Here is a 16,589-nt window from a genome sequence, read left to right on the forward strand (position 1 = left end):
ATGGCTCCCAGGGCCTCTTGCAAACTCAAACCATAGTCTCTTATACTGTCTTGGGCCCGCTGCTTGCACCCATAAAATCTCATTTTGATCTCGGCTGAGGTGCGGGTATCAAAAGTTTCCTTCAGCCGGGCTAAGATCTCCTTTACGGTCTCCTTGTCCCAGACTGACCAGGACTTTACTTCGCGTTGGGCTGCGCCGGTTAGCTGGCCTATCAATATGCTCACTTTCTGGCCCTCCGTCAGGGGGTATACCTTAAATAGGCTGTACAGTCTCTCTTTAAAGTCGCTTAGGGTATGCGACTTCCCTGAGTATTGGGGCAGCCAGGCCGCTCCGGGAATGTAAGGCATTGTGAACGGCATTACTGCGGCAGCGGATGCGCTGGGGGTAAAGGGTCCCTCCGTGTCCGTCATCTTCCTCCCCCCTAGTTAAGTGTGGCCTACCTTCCGACGATCCTCTTCTGTAGGCCGCGGCTCCGCTGGTGCTGCTCCGGACGAGGACCTTGCGTCGCGTCCTGGTGACGTCAGCGTCGCTCTCTCTCCCTTCCAGGACCTTGCGCAGCGTCGGTGTGTAGGGCGGAGCTTCAGGTCTCGCGCGCTTTCGGCGTCCAAGCCCCTCTTCTTCCCGCGCGGCATCCCGAAGATGGCGCCCGATGGCGGGAAAACAGCTGCGGATGGCGGGAAAACGGCTGAAGATGGCAGGAACCTTCACCACGGCAGGTATGACAGTCTTTTGAAGGCGCGCAGTACCCGGTGGTTGCGGGCACGAAATCCTGCCGACTACGCCAAAGTTGACGCGACCTCTGGGCAGCGTGGGGAACCCGGAACTGGGCCTTTTGTAGGACGCTGGGGGTTGTAGTCACCGTGGCAGCGACCCGGTCCCGTGGCTCAGGGTGGTCAAACCAGTGGCAGTCTATTTGTAAGGTTTTAGGTTAATTGTCCGACTACGCCACCCGTGGATTGTGGTCAGAGTGTACCGCCGCTGCGAGGCAGACCGCTGAGGCTGGTGTTGTATGCGCAGCAGAGAATGGGATGACTCCCCACGGGAGGAGTATAGCCTCAGGGCAGTGAGTGTGGATGATGGGAGTGATGGTGCACGAGCGCAACAGGAACGACTCAGAGTCTTTGCAGTGCAGTTCAGGGTCTTTACTGATGATAATAAGGCAGACCCTCCCGGGAATACTGGCTAGCATAAGAGGCCTGGTCAGTCTGTGAGCAAGCAGGAGCTCCCGTGGCCAGGTAGAGTTGTAGGCCTCCCTGTCTGTCTGCACTCTTCCTGGCTACCTTGCTATAAGCGGGTGATAGTAGCCCACGTCCCTGAGTGTACTGTGTAGTGCTCACCCGTATGGCTGGTGACTTGGGGCCTTCTGTTAGCCTCCGCTCCTCGATGGCGGTGCTGGTCCCTTGCTTGTGACTGAGCCTCCGGGCTTCTATGGCCAGAGGACCTGGAATTCCCTGCCGGCGGGGTTCTGCTGCTGGACTTAAAGATCCTTGCAGCCTCGGACTCCGGTGTCCGGTTCTTAGATTCTTCTGCCAGGGCGAGCTCTGCTCAGCTCCAGACCCTGGTCTTCAGCTCTTGCTCCTACAGAGCTTTTTGCTGTTACTTTCCCTGTGTCAGCTTGTTCTCTACTAACCCCGCCCCAGACCCAGTTTATAAGGGCAGATTCCTCCCCTCCCAGGACTGGGCAGGAGGTGTTGCATGCTTAAGGGCTCCTGACCAGGAAACCTCCCACTTGCTCTCAGACGTAATATTTCTATTACTGTGGTAACCAGACCCCTGGGGTGCCACACTTCTACACCACTCCAGCTGCCGCATGGGTGTAGCTCATAAAATGCTTCTAGGGCCTATATTAGGTTGTTATCTTGACCAGTTTAGAAAATAGCCAGCTCTTAAGAATCTACATCTCGTTTTGAGAGTTCTTCCCCATTTACTGTTGAAATGGTTTCTGCTGAATGTCTTAACACTGTTCTTCCAATGAAATTGCTATTCTGATGAGCTGTAACACACTTGGGTTCCGCCGCTAACAAAATGCACCAATCCAAATTAGGAATCATACATGAACAATGCCATTATTTTATTAATATGCTGAGAACAGACATGCATATAGAACTGACATCAGACTGCACAGTACAGCAATAAGTGCTAGAAGAGCAATAGATTGCTAACCTGAGACAATGGCATCATGTACAATATGAACATAGATCCTTAAAGTGGTTTTATACTAGTTTAATAGGGGCACATTTTTTGCACAATACTGGTCTGTGGGTCTAATGACTTTAATAACAGCACGAAGAGAACGTGACTTTAGACTGAAGTCTCACTACATGGATAAACATACAGTAAGCATTTTCTTAAAATAATCTTACAGAATGCTACCATGCTACCACTAATTTCCAAGAATCTTCTAGCTATAAGAATACTAAGGAGGACCCTGTTGTGTATCTCAGATTCAGGTAGTCTCTTGTTAAAAATGAATGGAAAGATAAGGAAACTTCTAGTGTTCTGTTCATCTATAAGGAGATCACATATAAAATACATATAGGACGATATGTACACAGTTCTCCGGGTAGTAACACAGCTGAACGTTTCCTGTACGTCACCAGTAAAATGTTTTAGTAAGGAAAATGGCAGCAGCGTTTACCCAGCTTCCACGGGTCTCATCCTTTGCTGCTGGATGAGCTAGAGCTTTTTCTAGATCTTTCTGAGGACTTTCCTCTTCCGGCAAATAGTCTGGCAAGCACTGGCTCTTTTCCACTTGATTGTTCGTAGTTAGCAGTGGTACATAAACCTACGCAAATGGAGCACAGAAGACAACGATCACACATGGGAACACTCACTCTGGTTTTACTAGAGCAACAGGTTCTTTCGGTGTCCAGGTACCAGACCAAGCAAATGAACTAAAGCAAAAGTCACATGTGATCTTATGGCAACCTGCCTGTGGTTTTTGTCAGTCAAACCACATCTCTAAAACAGCACAACAGTAAGTTGCACAAATGTTTTTGGCTATGTGAGCAGAGTTGCTGGCTAGCCCAAGCCTAACTGTTTTAGATACCAAACCATCAGCTAAAATGTGTTTGAGCGTACCTCTTTACCGTAGTCATTCTTGATCACCTGCTGTGCCTTCAGAACTTTTGTCTCTGCGATTGCCAAGGTTAAACATTGTGAACAAGAACAATTGTGTAATCCATGTAACCATGACGACTTCCTAACACACTTCAGATCTGTAGAAGCTGCAATATTACGTAAGAGCACATACCCCACTAGAATATACACTCCCCAACACTGAAATTGCAACACTAAGAAGGAATAGTCGTGAAATTATGGAAATCACAGGATTGACAGATATATGTTAATGATATGCAAATGAAACAATGGACATGACGTCACCAGGACCCATGCTGCTCATGACATTTTGAGAAACCTATGAGGCCTAAACATGCTGCAATGGCCTGCAGCGTCTCTGGACATGTCTTCCATCGAGCACATCTGAGATGTCATTGTCTATTACAAAGGGAGCTGCCAACAGCGGATCTTGATGATTTGAGTGCCTAAGTGCATTCAGCGCAACAGAACATTTCTCAGACAACCATTAATAACTACCGTGATAGCAGCCGAGGTGTGTAATTGTATTTCTGCACATGTCACTTATACTCCATGCTGAATAAATCGAGCAGTTTTGAAAAATTTGCTTCCATTTTGTCAACATGTGCTAGTAACATATCTATCCATCCTGTGATTGTCATAATTCCATGACTTTCCCATCTTTGTTTTGCAATTTCAATGCTGAATGCATAGAACTAGCTAGCAGATCGACTGTGCCTCTTGTCAGAGCTTCCTTTTCTTGCTTGCTAAAATGTGCACAAATAACACAATGTTAATTTCTGTAATTAAACTGATCAATTGGTAGAGTAAGGCTATGTGCACATGGAGTATTTGTAACGTGTTGAAACACTCGCCAAACAACGCGTAGATTATTTTCTTGTAGCACCTTTGAATCATTTCGGTAGAGGTATTTTCCTAAATTTATTTTGCAGTCTTTTGATTGGATAGCGCTTAGTTTGGAGTGATTTCCATCAGGAAACGCTTACAAAGAAGTGAGATGCACTTTGTTTCCCACCAGGTGTTTTTTAAAACCTGAAGCGGAAAAAAGTGTTCAAAAGACTGAACATATGAACAGCAAGTTGTTTTACTATACAAATGAAACTCTGTATGCACATACCTTAAAGTAAACCTGTCACCATGAAAATGCAGTATAATCTGCAGGCATCATGTTATAAAGCAGGAGGAGCTCAGCAGATTGATGTATAGTGCTGTGAGAAAAGGCTAGGTATAACCTGTATTTTCATCATTTAATACTCTGCTCTTTCTGGCATGTATGGTCCAGTGGGCAGGGCTATCAATAACTGACAGCTATCTGTGTATAAGTGTGCATAGAGAAATAACTGTCAGTCACTGATAGGACCGCCCACTGGACCGGAAGTCCCAGAGAGAGCAGAGCTATAAATAAATGAATAAATCACAGGTTATACTGAATCTTTTCTCACAAAATCACATATCATTCTGCTCACCTCCTCCTTCTCTATAACAGGGTGCCCGCAGATCGCATTGCATTTTCTTTTTATTACAGGTTCGCTTTAAGTGTTTTGTATTCATAACGCACCTGCTTTTTGAAGGATACCATTATTTCCACATGGCAGAACAATGAAAATCTGAATTCGACAAGACAGTATCATGTCGTTTACAGCTAGCTGTCAGCTCTTCTGACATATCTCCATGCTGCATAAAACAAGTCCCATAACTCTGCATTGTGCTATATTTCTATTAATCTGACTACTGTACATGGTGTACGACTCTTGGTAAGTGGGCAGAGTCAAGTGTGCGCAAGCCAGTTATTCATACATATTTCTAGAAGGAATTAAGCCGCGTTTATTTAATAGAAAATAGATATAGATAGAAAAAAAAACATATTGGAAGATCAGGTTTTCTTTGTCTGTCAGGTCGAATAATGCTATTAACCTGCAGGTTAACAGGTGCCCAGCAGCAGTGAGTTTCCCAGGAGAATATGAACTTTATTTTTCCCAGGTGCTGGCGACTTTCAGTCATGCAGGTGTTACTGGAACAATTACAGTCACTACTCACAGCACTAAGAGAGATGGCACATCCCCATACTCAGCAATGCATCAGTGCAAAGCTAGCGGTCAGTCAGTGCCGGGGCCTGGACACAGCCGCTCCGCTCAGTGCTGTGAGCAGTGACTCATTTCTACTAATTACACCTGCATGACTGAAAGTTGCAGCTCCTGGGAGAAATAAAGTTACATTTTCTCCTAGGCACCACCCTTTCAGCAGTATGGCAGGGAACCTTCATAACAATATTAACCTGAAGATTAACCCTATATCTGCAGGTTAATAGCAACACTGGACAAGACAGCTTCCGTAACTAGCACTATTCTATCTGTGAACCCTTTCTAGCAAAATCCAGTTCATTTCTTGCACCCTTTGAAAAAGTACTTTTTGTCAGATTTACTTTTAAAACAAGATGAAACAGGACACATGATGAAGGCTACAAGAGCAAGCTCCAGATGGATCATGTACTTTGCACAATAAAAGGTACAGCAAAAGGATAGGCATCCTGTTTTGACAGGTTATTTTTTTTTCCAGTTTTGGCGAGGAGAAAAAAAAAAAGTTGAGTGAAGTTACATAGACTAGGTTGTTAAAGGGGTGCTCCAGGAATGTAATGAAATCGCAATCACAATTCAAACACAGCATGTTCTAGTCACATACCAGGAAGAGCGAAGAAATCGAGAGAATAGAATAGAAACAAAAAAGAAATCTTCTTGGCTGACTGAATACAAAGGATATTCGTATACAGTCTCAGTCATCTGTGCCCAGTCAGCTGAAGAGAAGATTTTCTTCTTCTTCAGCCACAGGCTTCCCCTCAGATCATGTAAGTATGTGTGCGTACGATACAGCTTCTGTCAGTTGACACACAGGTCTCAGGAGCAGTGTTTTTTTTTCAGACTGCAGCCAGTCCTGACGAGTAGAAAGGGTTGCATTTAAATTATGTGATGGGGCCATTTTATTATGTTCTTGGAGGAGAATGTAGCGCCCCGAGGGTTCGGTTGCTACAAGGGTATTGCACCTCAACCAGAGATGTGATATTCCACTCCCAGGTAAGGATGGAGTGTGGACCAGGGCCCAGTAGCTGCATACACACTCACCCCATTTCCGGGGGACAGCTCGACGGTGCTCCCATTTATATATATGCAGGCACAACTGACCATGTCCCTGGCTGGAGTGGGGAGGGGGGAGAGAACCCAGTGATGTAGGAGCAGAAGGGGACGGTTTCTGGAGCATAGGAAGGAGCTCATTGGGTGCTGGTCACCTGAGCTCAGACACAGTGAAGCAGATAAAAGGTGGGGGCCATCTTTAGTGAGTGGTCAGAGAAGTAGTTCAGCCGGAGAGAGCTGACAGGGAGCTGTGGCTCAGCCTGAGCTCAGCTCCACGAGGCAGGCCTAGAGAAGAGGCCGGGGCCAGAGAGGAGAAGTAAAGGAGGAGAAGAAAGGAAAGAGGAGAGACAGAGGAGTAGAAAGGCTCCAGAAACAAGAAGGCAGAAGGGACCCTAAGAACCCACGAGATATCGGGTGAAGGGTCAGGCAGAATAAGGGTACCGGATTCCCAAGTTGGTGGAGGTAAATCATCCCTCAGCCAAAGACCGGAGGTCGTGATCATCTATTGGTGCGACCCCCCCGCCAAACCTGCTAGAAAGGCACCATATAGGATAGCGGGAAACGGGGCCCACGTTTGCCCGCATAGATCCGCAGCAGCTGGACAGAAGTTTGGTCACTGGTGGGGCACGAGAGGCCAAGAAAGGACAGAAGGGGGTCCTGTGCCATACTCCTGAATTGCCTGGGGGTTGACCGAGCCCCTCACCTGGTGGACGCAGCACGGCTTGGTCAGTGACATGGATAACAACTGTGAGTAAAAACCCTGGACTGCAGCATTGGACTCTGTGTTATTTATGCTGCGCCTGCACCATCACCCCCAGCATCCTATTACACTGCCCTGAGACTACACTCTTCCCGTGGGGAGTTATCCTATCCCTGTGCTGCATATCTACATCAGCCTCAGCGGTCTGCCCTGCAGCGGCGGTCCTCCCTGACCGCAATCCACGGGTGGCGTAGTCGGACATTCAAAACCATACAAATAGACTGCCACAGCATTTTGTCTGACCACCCTGAGCTACGGGATCGGGTTGCCACTACTACCCCCATCATCACACTGAAGCCTGGTTCCGGGTGCCCCACGGCCCAGGGGGCGAGTCAAGAACCCCTTTAAACAGAAGCTTGCTTACTGGATTAACAAGCATCAAACTTACTCAGATGTACCGTATTTTTCGGACCATGATACGCACTTTTTCCCCCCAAATTTGGGAGGAAAATGGGGGGTGCGTCTTATGTTCCAAACGTTGCGTACCTGCGGTGGTGGTGGAGCGGGATCGTGGGGCCTCCCTCCTTCAAGAACCCGGTGGTGGTGGAGGCAGCAGCAGCAAAGGAGGTGAGATGCTGCGGGAGTCTGGTTGGGGGCTGACGCAGGTTGGACTGGATGTGGGAAGTGTCTGGCTGCGGGCCGGTGAGCGGCGCAGGTTTCCGGTGTGCACGGTCATCTTCCTAAAGCTGGGATGAAAATGGCCGCCCGAGCCAGCGTATGTGCTGACTTGTAGCTCGGGGGGCCATTTTCCTGTAGATGGCAACTTCAGGAAGATGGCCGCGCACACCGGAAACCTGCGCCGCTTACTGGTCCCAGCCCGCAGCTAGACACTGCCCGCATCCAGTCCAACCCGCGCCAGCCCCCAGCATCTCACCTCCTTCTCCTTTGCTGCCACCGCCACCACCACCGGTCCCCAGGCAGGCCTCGGCGGCACGCAGCCAGGCCCGATCGCCAAGCCCCGGGCCTCAGCCAGGCCCCCAACCATGGACCGGGCCTCAGCCATCTCTTCTGCTGCAGCTGCCAGGTTCCTGAGGGAGGGAATGGAGGGCCCTGCAATCCTGCTCCACCGCATCTCCCCGCTGCTGGAGCACCGGATTCCTGAAGAACCCTGTCTCCTGTGACCCTCGCTCCACTACCCCCCAGGTAAGATATTGTACCTATTAAGACTATAAGACGAACCCCCATCTTATAAAAATATATTTTTTTCTATATTCCACCCCAAAATTTGGGGTGCGTCTTATAGTCCGAAAAATATGGTATATGCCTCATAATAAATTTGGCACATCTTGTGCTGCATGTGCGCCAACACAAACTCCAACAGTTATGAACTGACGCAAATTTCCACTACAATTTACATCAATCCCTCCCACTAAATCCCACCACACTCTTTTGTATGAAAATTGGTGCGACAGCAGTGTAATTTTTTTTCTCCACAAAACAGCAATCCTAAGTTATGAGAAAATATTTTTTCATTTTCTCCTACCTCTGTGGCCAGGTCTGGCTTCACTCGCACAGTGCACCTTCTAATCGCTGTCTGAAATGTAAAGCTGATCACACCTTTCACCTTTAGTAATGCTTCTTCACATAGGTATTTCCTATCCTGAAAGTCCAAAGTGGTCACTTCTTCCTACTAAAAAAAAATAAACAAAATAAATTAGGCAGAATTTTGCAGCCTAATATTTACCTGAATAGAGACATATTTAAAGCCATTCTCTTAAAAAAAAAAAAAAAAATCTTGGACGCCCTTTTAAAAAGTGGATCGAAGCTATAATAAGTTCTGTGCGGAGTATGGCAATATAAAACAGATGACCCTTACCAGATCATCAAGTCCATGGATGTGGAGTGTTAGGGTTTTGGTTCTTTTGTTGCACTTGAAATGAAGAACTGTAGGTTGTTTTGCTTGTTTTTGGTTTCTGGTGTATGCAAATGACCTGGCACACTTAATGACATGTGAATCCGATGGTCGAGTACTTTGCTACGATTACTTGTGTCACTGAAAAAAATAGAATTTATCCATATATCACAGGAGAGCTCTGTTGTCACCTTGTTCTTCATTGGGAAATATCACTATAAAAATTACTGATTAAAGGGGTTGTATCATCCTCTTTCTTCAGGAATGCGTCACCTCTGCCTCCTGGCTTCCTAGAGAGCAGTGCGCTTCTGAAGACTGACGGTTCTTTCCAGCAGCATGACTGAGCAGCTCACCCAAAAAACACACTTTCTGCATTGGAAAAGCCGCCATCAGTGCAGCCTAGGAAATCGGCCACTGCAGAAGTGGACAATAACCTAGGCGATAAGCTGTAAACTAGAAGGAAAAATCCATCCGTTCTCAACAAAGAGGAAAGTATAAGTAAATTGCAAAGTTGCTTGATTTTACAAGCACTTTGCAATATTAACTTGCAAATATGAGACACCCCTTTAATAAACATTAAAGAGTTTATTATTATTTGTCTGGCTGTTTTTTTTTCAGTAAAGTTGTGTCCCAAGGCACAATTTGTTGTGAAACAAATAAACTGTGCTTTACTTACCGCTGAGTCTTCACCATGGCTCTTATTTTATTATTTGTAGCACTGACATCACGACGACAACGCTATAGGAAATCAGTGAGGTCAGCGGCTCATGCTGTCTACAAGGACAAAGCCGCTGAGGTCACTGATTGGCTTCAACGCTGCTGACGTGATGACAGCATTGCAGACAATAACAGACACCGGGAGAAGCAGCATAAACTCAGCACTGGACCCTTCAAGGATGCATAATACAGTTCGTTTTTTTACAATAAATTGCGTGTACGGACACAACTTTCCTGAAAATGGAAGACCCCTTTAAATATTACAAAATGGAAAATTGTTCTAGATACACAACACCTTCTTGTCTAGTGCACACATTAGAGCTAATGGTGGACTACATTTAATTCATGACAATTTGTATGAAAAATATAAAGATCATCAAAAGACTTGCTACAGAGAGAGTTGTCCAAACAAGGATACATATGCCAAGGCATACAATCCAGTGAGGACTACACAAAAACACAGGCCCATGTGCCCAGACATCCAGGGCATTACAGTGACAGTTATTGTCTGTCTACATTTCTGCTGGATGTACAATCACTTTGTACGGACATCACTACTACCAGCTAATACTTCACGACAGCTGTACACAAGCTCAGCCCCAGCATTACACGCAATGAGTTTACCTGTTCTTAATGTTCTACAGGCTCACCATCATACCTAGCTCACTCCTCAGTGTTTTACAGTGATTAGGATTTTCACACAAGCAGTGAATTGACTGTAAAAGATGTAATACAGTTATATAGAAAATTGGCTTCAAGGGTGAACGTTAAAGTGTTCCTCCAATTATGTTCTATTTTATGTAACTAATGAATGGCCAATTCTTTGTTACCACAAATGAATCCCGGGCAGACTTTTCAATATTAAAGGGGGTCTGTCATTAGATTCATGCTGCTCGAACCACAGGCACAGGCTGTGCGATTGCAGACAGGTAGGTTTGAAAAACCAGCCAGAGACTATAGGGAGAGACCCAGCTAATTTGATGATGTACTCAGCTGGCTTCTTTCCACCCCACTCCAGATGACTGAGGGAGTCCCTTATCACATCAGACTAATCACGTTTTTCTCCTTATGGTTCCTGGACATCATTTAAAATTATATTTTCTCGGAAACAAGGGAGGGTCAAGAGGAAAATATACTTTGCAGCAATCATGCACAGGGCTGTGGAGTCTGTAAGCCAAACCTCCGACTCCCTCATACATGGCTCATGTTTAAGTGATAAATTTACTGTAGCACAGATTAATCTCAGCGAAAAGTCTAGACCCTTAGATCAGGAATAGAACAGACATTTATAGGACATTTCATAACTTTCCCAAACTCTTATGAATAAATATTCCCCACAAACTACATTGAACTACTGTACCCAATTTATTATATATTTTAGGAGTGGGCGTTGGTCCATTTTATACCGACTCCACCAAAATGGGCTCTGACTCCACAACTCCGACTCCACAGCCCTGCTGCTTAGGTAACACACCATCCCCATAAAGGGAATCTGTCAGTAGGTTTTTGCTACCTCAACAGAGGGCAGCATAATGTACGGAAAGAGACCTCTATTTCAGTAGCATGTCACCTCGCTTACTGGGTGCAGAAGTTGTGATATAATCAGCGGCTTTAGATGTAGCAGAGCTCAGAGGAATAATCCCACCCACACCCCTGATTAGCAGGTATCTCTGTACATTGCATACTGACAATAATCAGTGGTAGGGGTGGAGTTGAACACTTGGCACCAGACCTGTAGTCCTGTAGTGTTAATCTTCGGTTGATAAAACACTCATTGTATTGAAACAACAACACACAACTTAATAAGTGACATATCCCTGAAATTAGTGACTCAGACCCTACATTATGCTACCCTCAGATTACATAGCAAAAACCTACTGACAGATTCCCTTTAAGATTGACATGTACAAAGCCAGTCTTAAAGTGAACCTTTCAGCTGACACATACTGCCCAATCCACGGGCAGCATGTATCAGGCACTGGCTATATTATCTCGGCCAAGTATGTTTAGCTCTGAAACGCTGCAGCGTTTCAGAGGAAAACATACTTTAAAAGCCACCAGAGACCACGCTGTAGTTTAGCTGGACAGGGGGGTCTCCGGTGGCTTCACCCCACCTGCTGCCCTGATTGACAGGTGTCCGCATGCACGCACAGGTAGGTGCATCTTTCACAGCAGAGAGCAAATACGTTCTGAGTAAACTTAGGAGCCGCACATACCTGCTCTGTCCTCTTCTCTACTCTGAAGCCATGCCCTACACTTCCGGGTGTGCGGCCAGGGACAGGCAGTGTCAATGTGCACGCACACACGCCGCCAACATTCAGAGTGCTTGCTCTGGGAAGCGAGCACTGTGAATCAGAAGCAGGGAAAGACATCCAGTGTGAAATGAGGAGGTGTACCAGTCAGGGCTGTGGAGTCGGTATCGGTATAAACTGGACCGACTCCAACTCCTAAAATATATAATAAATTGGGTACAGTAGTTCAATGCAGTTTGTGGGGAATATTTTTTCAGATGAATTTCATATAAATGTCTGTCCTATTCCTGATCTAGACTGTTAGCAGCCAGAGATGCAGATGTGTTATGTGCAGCATGAGACGGGGCATTATCATGCATGAAAATGATCTTGCTGCGGAATGCACAGTTCTTCTTCTTGAACCATGGAAGGAAGTGCTGTTTGAGAAACTCAACATACATTATGGAGTTCATCTTTACCCCTTCAGGGACCCTAAAAGGGCCGACAATCTCTCTCCCCATGATTCCAGCCCAAAACATTACTCCACCTCCTCCTTGTTAGCGCAGTAGCAGTGTTTGCATGGGGTGTCCATCAACCAGCCATCCTCCACTCCATCCATCTGGACCATCGAGATCATTTCATGCATGATAATGCCCCGTCTCATGCTGCACATAAAACATCTGCATCTCTGGCTGCTATGGGCATAAAAGGGGACAAACTTATGGTTTGGCACCCATGCTCCCCTGACCTCAACCCCATTGAGAACCTCTGGAGCATCATCAAAAGGAGTGTCTATGATGGCGGGAGGCAGTTCACATCTAAGCAACAGCTCTGGGAGGGTATTCTGTCCTCATGCAAAACAATTGAAGCAGAAACCATCCAAAACCTGACAAATTCAATGGACGAGAGAGTTCAGAAGCTCCTTTCGAACAAGGGGTCCTATGTCCAAATGTTACATCACCTAGAATAATGTTTTGAGTTGAAAACTGTTTGATTTCAGTTTGTAATAACCTGCTAATGCTTAGAATTTCAAAAATGACCATTTTTTTTGTCCTTTATTAAAATGAAAAGGTTGAAAACTCTGCTGTGCATAATAATTTGGAACATGAATTTTGAGTGCAGTTTGAGTTTTTTATTTTTTTTAAAATATACTGTTATCATAGGCAGTTTGTACAAAAACCTTTCAATTGTACTCTAATAGTTATTTGACTGGAAAATTACAATGACTGCAATTGATATAGGTAATTTGGGAAAATCTGAGAAAATATTATTTGCATAATAATTTGGAACACAATGTAAAACGCACCCCAAATTTTGGAGTGGAATATAGAAAAAAAAATATTTTTATAAGATGGGGGCTCGTCTTATAGTCTTAATAGGTACAGTATCTTACCTGGGGGCAGTGGAGCGAGGGTCACAGGAGACAGGGTCCTTCAGGAATCCAGTGCAACAGCAGCGGGGAGATGCGGTGGAGCAGGATTGCAGGGCCCTCCATTCACTCCCTCAGGAACCTGGCAGCTGCAGCAGAAGAGATGGCTGGGGCCCGGTGCCTGGCTGAGGCCCGGACCATGGTTGGGGGCCTGGCTGAGGCCCGGGGCTTGGCGATCGGGCCTGGCTGCGTGCCGCCGAGGTCTGCCTGGGGACCGGTGGTGGTGGCAGCAAAGGAGAAGGAGGTGAGATGCTGGGGGCTGGCGCGGGTTGGACTAGATGCGGGCAGTGTCTAGCTGAGGGCTGGGGCCGGTGAGCGGCGCAGGTTTCCGGTGTGCGCGGCCATATTCCTAAAACTGCGATCCTGATCGGAGTTCTGACTGGGGCAGCGCTCTGACTGGGGCGGCGCTCTGACTGGCGCGGCCCTCTGACTGGGGCGGCGCACTGACTGGATCGGCGCTCTGACTGGGGCGGCCCTCTGACTGGGGCAGGCAGAGCTCTGACTGGGGTGGCCCTCTGACTGGCATGGCGCTGTGGCTGGGGAGGCGCTCTGACTCGGGCGGCCCTCTGACTGGGGCGGCCCTCTGACTGGGGCGGCGCTCTGACTGGGGCAGGCAGCGCTCTGACTGGCGCGGCGCTCTGACTGCAGCGCTCTGACTGGATCGGCGCTCTGACTGTGGCGGCCTTCTGACTGGGGCGGCCCTCTGACTGGCATGGCGCTCTGGCTGGTGCGGCTCTCTGACTGGGGCGGCGCTCTGACTGGGGCAGGCAGTGCTCTGAATGTGGTGGCCCTCTGACTGGGGCAGGCAGCGATCTGACTGGGGTGACGCTTTGACTGGCGCGGCGCTCTGACTGCAGCGCTCTGACTGGATCGGCGCTCTGACTGTGGCGGCCCTCAGACTGGGGCGGCGCTCTGGCTGGCGCGGCGCTCTGGCTGGGGCGGCTCTCTGACTGGGGCGGCTCTCTGACTGGGGCGGCCCTCTGACTGGGGCGGCCCTCTGACTGGGGCGGCCCTCTGACTGGGGCAGGCAGTGCTCTGAATGGGGCGGCCCTCTGACTGGGGCAGCGCTCTGACTGGGGCGACGCTCTGACTGGGGCGGCCCTCGGACTGGGGCGGCCCTCTGACTGGCATGGCGCTCTGGCTGGTGCGGCTCTCTGACTGGGGCGGCGCTCTGACTGGGGCAGGCAGTGCTCTGAATGTGGTGGCCCTCTGACTGGGGCAGGCAGCGATCTGACTGGGGTGACGCTTTGACTGGCGCGGCGCTCTGACTGCAGCGCTCTGACTGGATCGGCGCTCTGACTGTGGCGGCCCTCAGACTGGGGCGGCGCTCTGGCTGGCGCGGCGCTCTGGCTGGGGCGGCTCTCTGACTGGGGCGGCTCTCTGACTGGGGCGGCCCTCTGACTGGGGCGGCCCTCTGACTGGGGCGGCCCTCTGACTGGGGCAGGCAGTGCTCTGAATGGGGCGGCCCTCTGACTGGGGCAGCGCTCTGACTGGGGCGACGCTCTGACTGGGGCGGCCCTCGGACTGGGGCGGCCCTCGGACTGGCGCGGCGCTCTGACTGGGGCGGCGCTCTGACTGGGGCGGCGCTCTGACTGGGGAGGCGCTCTGACTAGGGCACCGCTCTTACTGCATCGGCGCTCTGACTGGGGCGGCCCTCTGAGTGGGGCGGCGCTCTGACTGGCGCGGCGCTCTAACTGGGGCAGGCAGCGATCTGACTGGGGCGGCGCTCTGACTGGGGCGGCACACTGACTGGGGCGGCGCTCAGGCTGGGGCGGCGCTCAGGCTGGGGCGGCGCTCTGGCTGGGGCGGAGCTCTGACTGGTGCGGCGCTCTGACTGGATCGGCGCTCTGACTGGGGCGGCCCTCTGACTGGGGAGGCCCTATGACTGGCGTGGCGCTCTGACTGGGGCGACCCTCTGACTGGGGCAGCCCTCTGACTGGGGCGGCCCTCTGACTGGGGCGGCCCTCTGACTGGGGCAGGCAGCGCTCTGACTGGGGCGGCCCTCTGACTGACACGGTGATCTTGCTAGGGCGGCGCTCTGACTGGCGCGGCCCTCTGACTGGCGCGGCCCTCTGACTGGCGCGGCCCTCTGACTGGGGCAGGCAGCGCTCTGATTGGGGCGGCCCTCGGACTGGAGCGGCGCTCTGACTGGCGCGGCGCTCTGACTGGGGCAGGCAGAGCTCTGACTGGGGCGGCCCTCTGACTGACACGGTGATCTTGCTAGGGCGGCGCTCTGACTGACGCGGCCCTCTGACTGGGGCAGGCAGCGCTCTGATTGGGGCGGGCCCCTGACTGGGGCAGGCAGTCCTATGACTGGGGCGGCCCTCGGACTGGAGCGGCGCTCTGACTGGCGCGGCGCTCTGACTGGGGTGGCGCTCTGACTGGGGCGGCGCTCTGACTGGGGCGGCGCTCTGACTGGGGCAGGCAGAGCTCTGACTGGGGCGGCCCTCTGACTGGCGCGGCGCTGACTGGGGCGGCCCTCTGACAAGGGCAGGCAGCCTTCTGACTGGGGCGGCCCTCTGACTGGGGCGGCGCTCTGAATGCGGCGGCCCTCTGACTGGCGCGGCCCTCTGACTGGGGCGGCGCTCTGACTGGGGCAGGCAGCGCTCTGACTGGGGCGTCCCTCTGACTGGAGCTGCGCTCTGACTGGGGCGGCCCTTGGACTGGTGCGGCGCTCTGACCGGCGCGGCCCTCTGACTGGGGCGGCACTCTGACTGGCGCGACGCTCTGACTGAGGCAGCCCTCTGACTGGCGCGGCGCCCTGACTGGGGCGGCGCTCTGACTGGGGCGACCCTCTGACTGGCGCAGCGCTCTTGCTGGGGCGGCACTCTGACTGGGGCGGCGCTCTGACTGGGGCGGCGCTCTGACTGGGGCGACCCTCTGACTGGGGCGGCCCTCTGACTGGAGCGGCCCTTTGACTGGCGCGGCGCTCTGAAGGGGGCGGCGCTCTGACTGGGCAGGCAGCGCTCTGACTGGGGCGGCCCTCTGACTGGCACGGCCCTCTGACTGGGGCGGCGCTCTGACTGAGGCAGGCAGCGCTCTGACTGGGGCGGCCCTCTGACTGGGGCGGCGCTCTGACTGGGGCGACCCTCTGACTGGGGCGGCCCTCTGACTAGAGCGGCCCTCTGACTGGCGCGGTGCTCTGAAGGGGGCGGCGCTCTGACTGGGGCAGGTAGCGCTCTGACTGGGGCGGCGATCTTGCTGGGGCGGCGCTCTGACTGGGGCGGCCCTCTGACTGGCACGGTGATCTTGCTGGGGCGGCCCTCTGACTGGCGCTGCGCTCTGACTGGGGCGGCCCTCTGACTGGCGCTGCGCTCTGACTGGAGCGGCGCTCTGACTGGCGCGGCGCTCTGACTGGGGCGGCGCTCTGACTGGG

General features: G+C 50.9%; 1 long non-coding RNA gene across 2 annotated transcripts; it reads right to left on the reverse strand.

The window, feature by feature from the left end:
* Nucleotides 1-2,208: 2,208 nt before the first annotated feature.
* LOC141165671 (uncharacterized) lies at nt 2,209-11,839 on the reverse strand. 2 transcript variants are annotated; one of them, XR_012251186.1, is made up of 4 exons: nt 11,770-11,839; nt 8,801-8,977; nt 8,468-8,584; nt 2,209-2,785 (listed from the first exon to the last, which is right to left on the reverse strand). It is a non-coding gene; the product is annotated as an uncharacterized lncRNA (long non-coding RNA). The 2 variants fall into 2 exon arrangements; XR_012251185.1 differs by having other exon boundaries at nt 8,468-8,614.
* Between the last annotated feature and the right edge of the window lie 4,750 nt (nt 11,840-16,589).

The sequence above is a fragment of the Phyllobates terribilis genome, unplaced genomic scaffold, assembly GCF_046119375.1.
Source record: "Phyllobates terribilis strain yellow unplaced genomic scaffold, ASM4611937v1 Scaffold_1__5_contigs__length_1240528914, whole genome shotgun sequence".
Lineage (NCBI taxonomy): Eukaryota > Metazoa > Chordata > Amphibia > Anura > Dendrobatidae > Phyllobates > Phyllobates terribilis.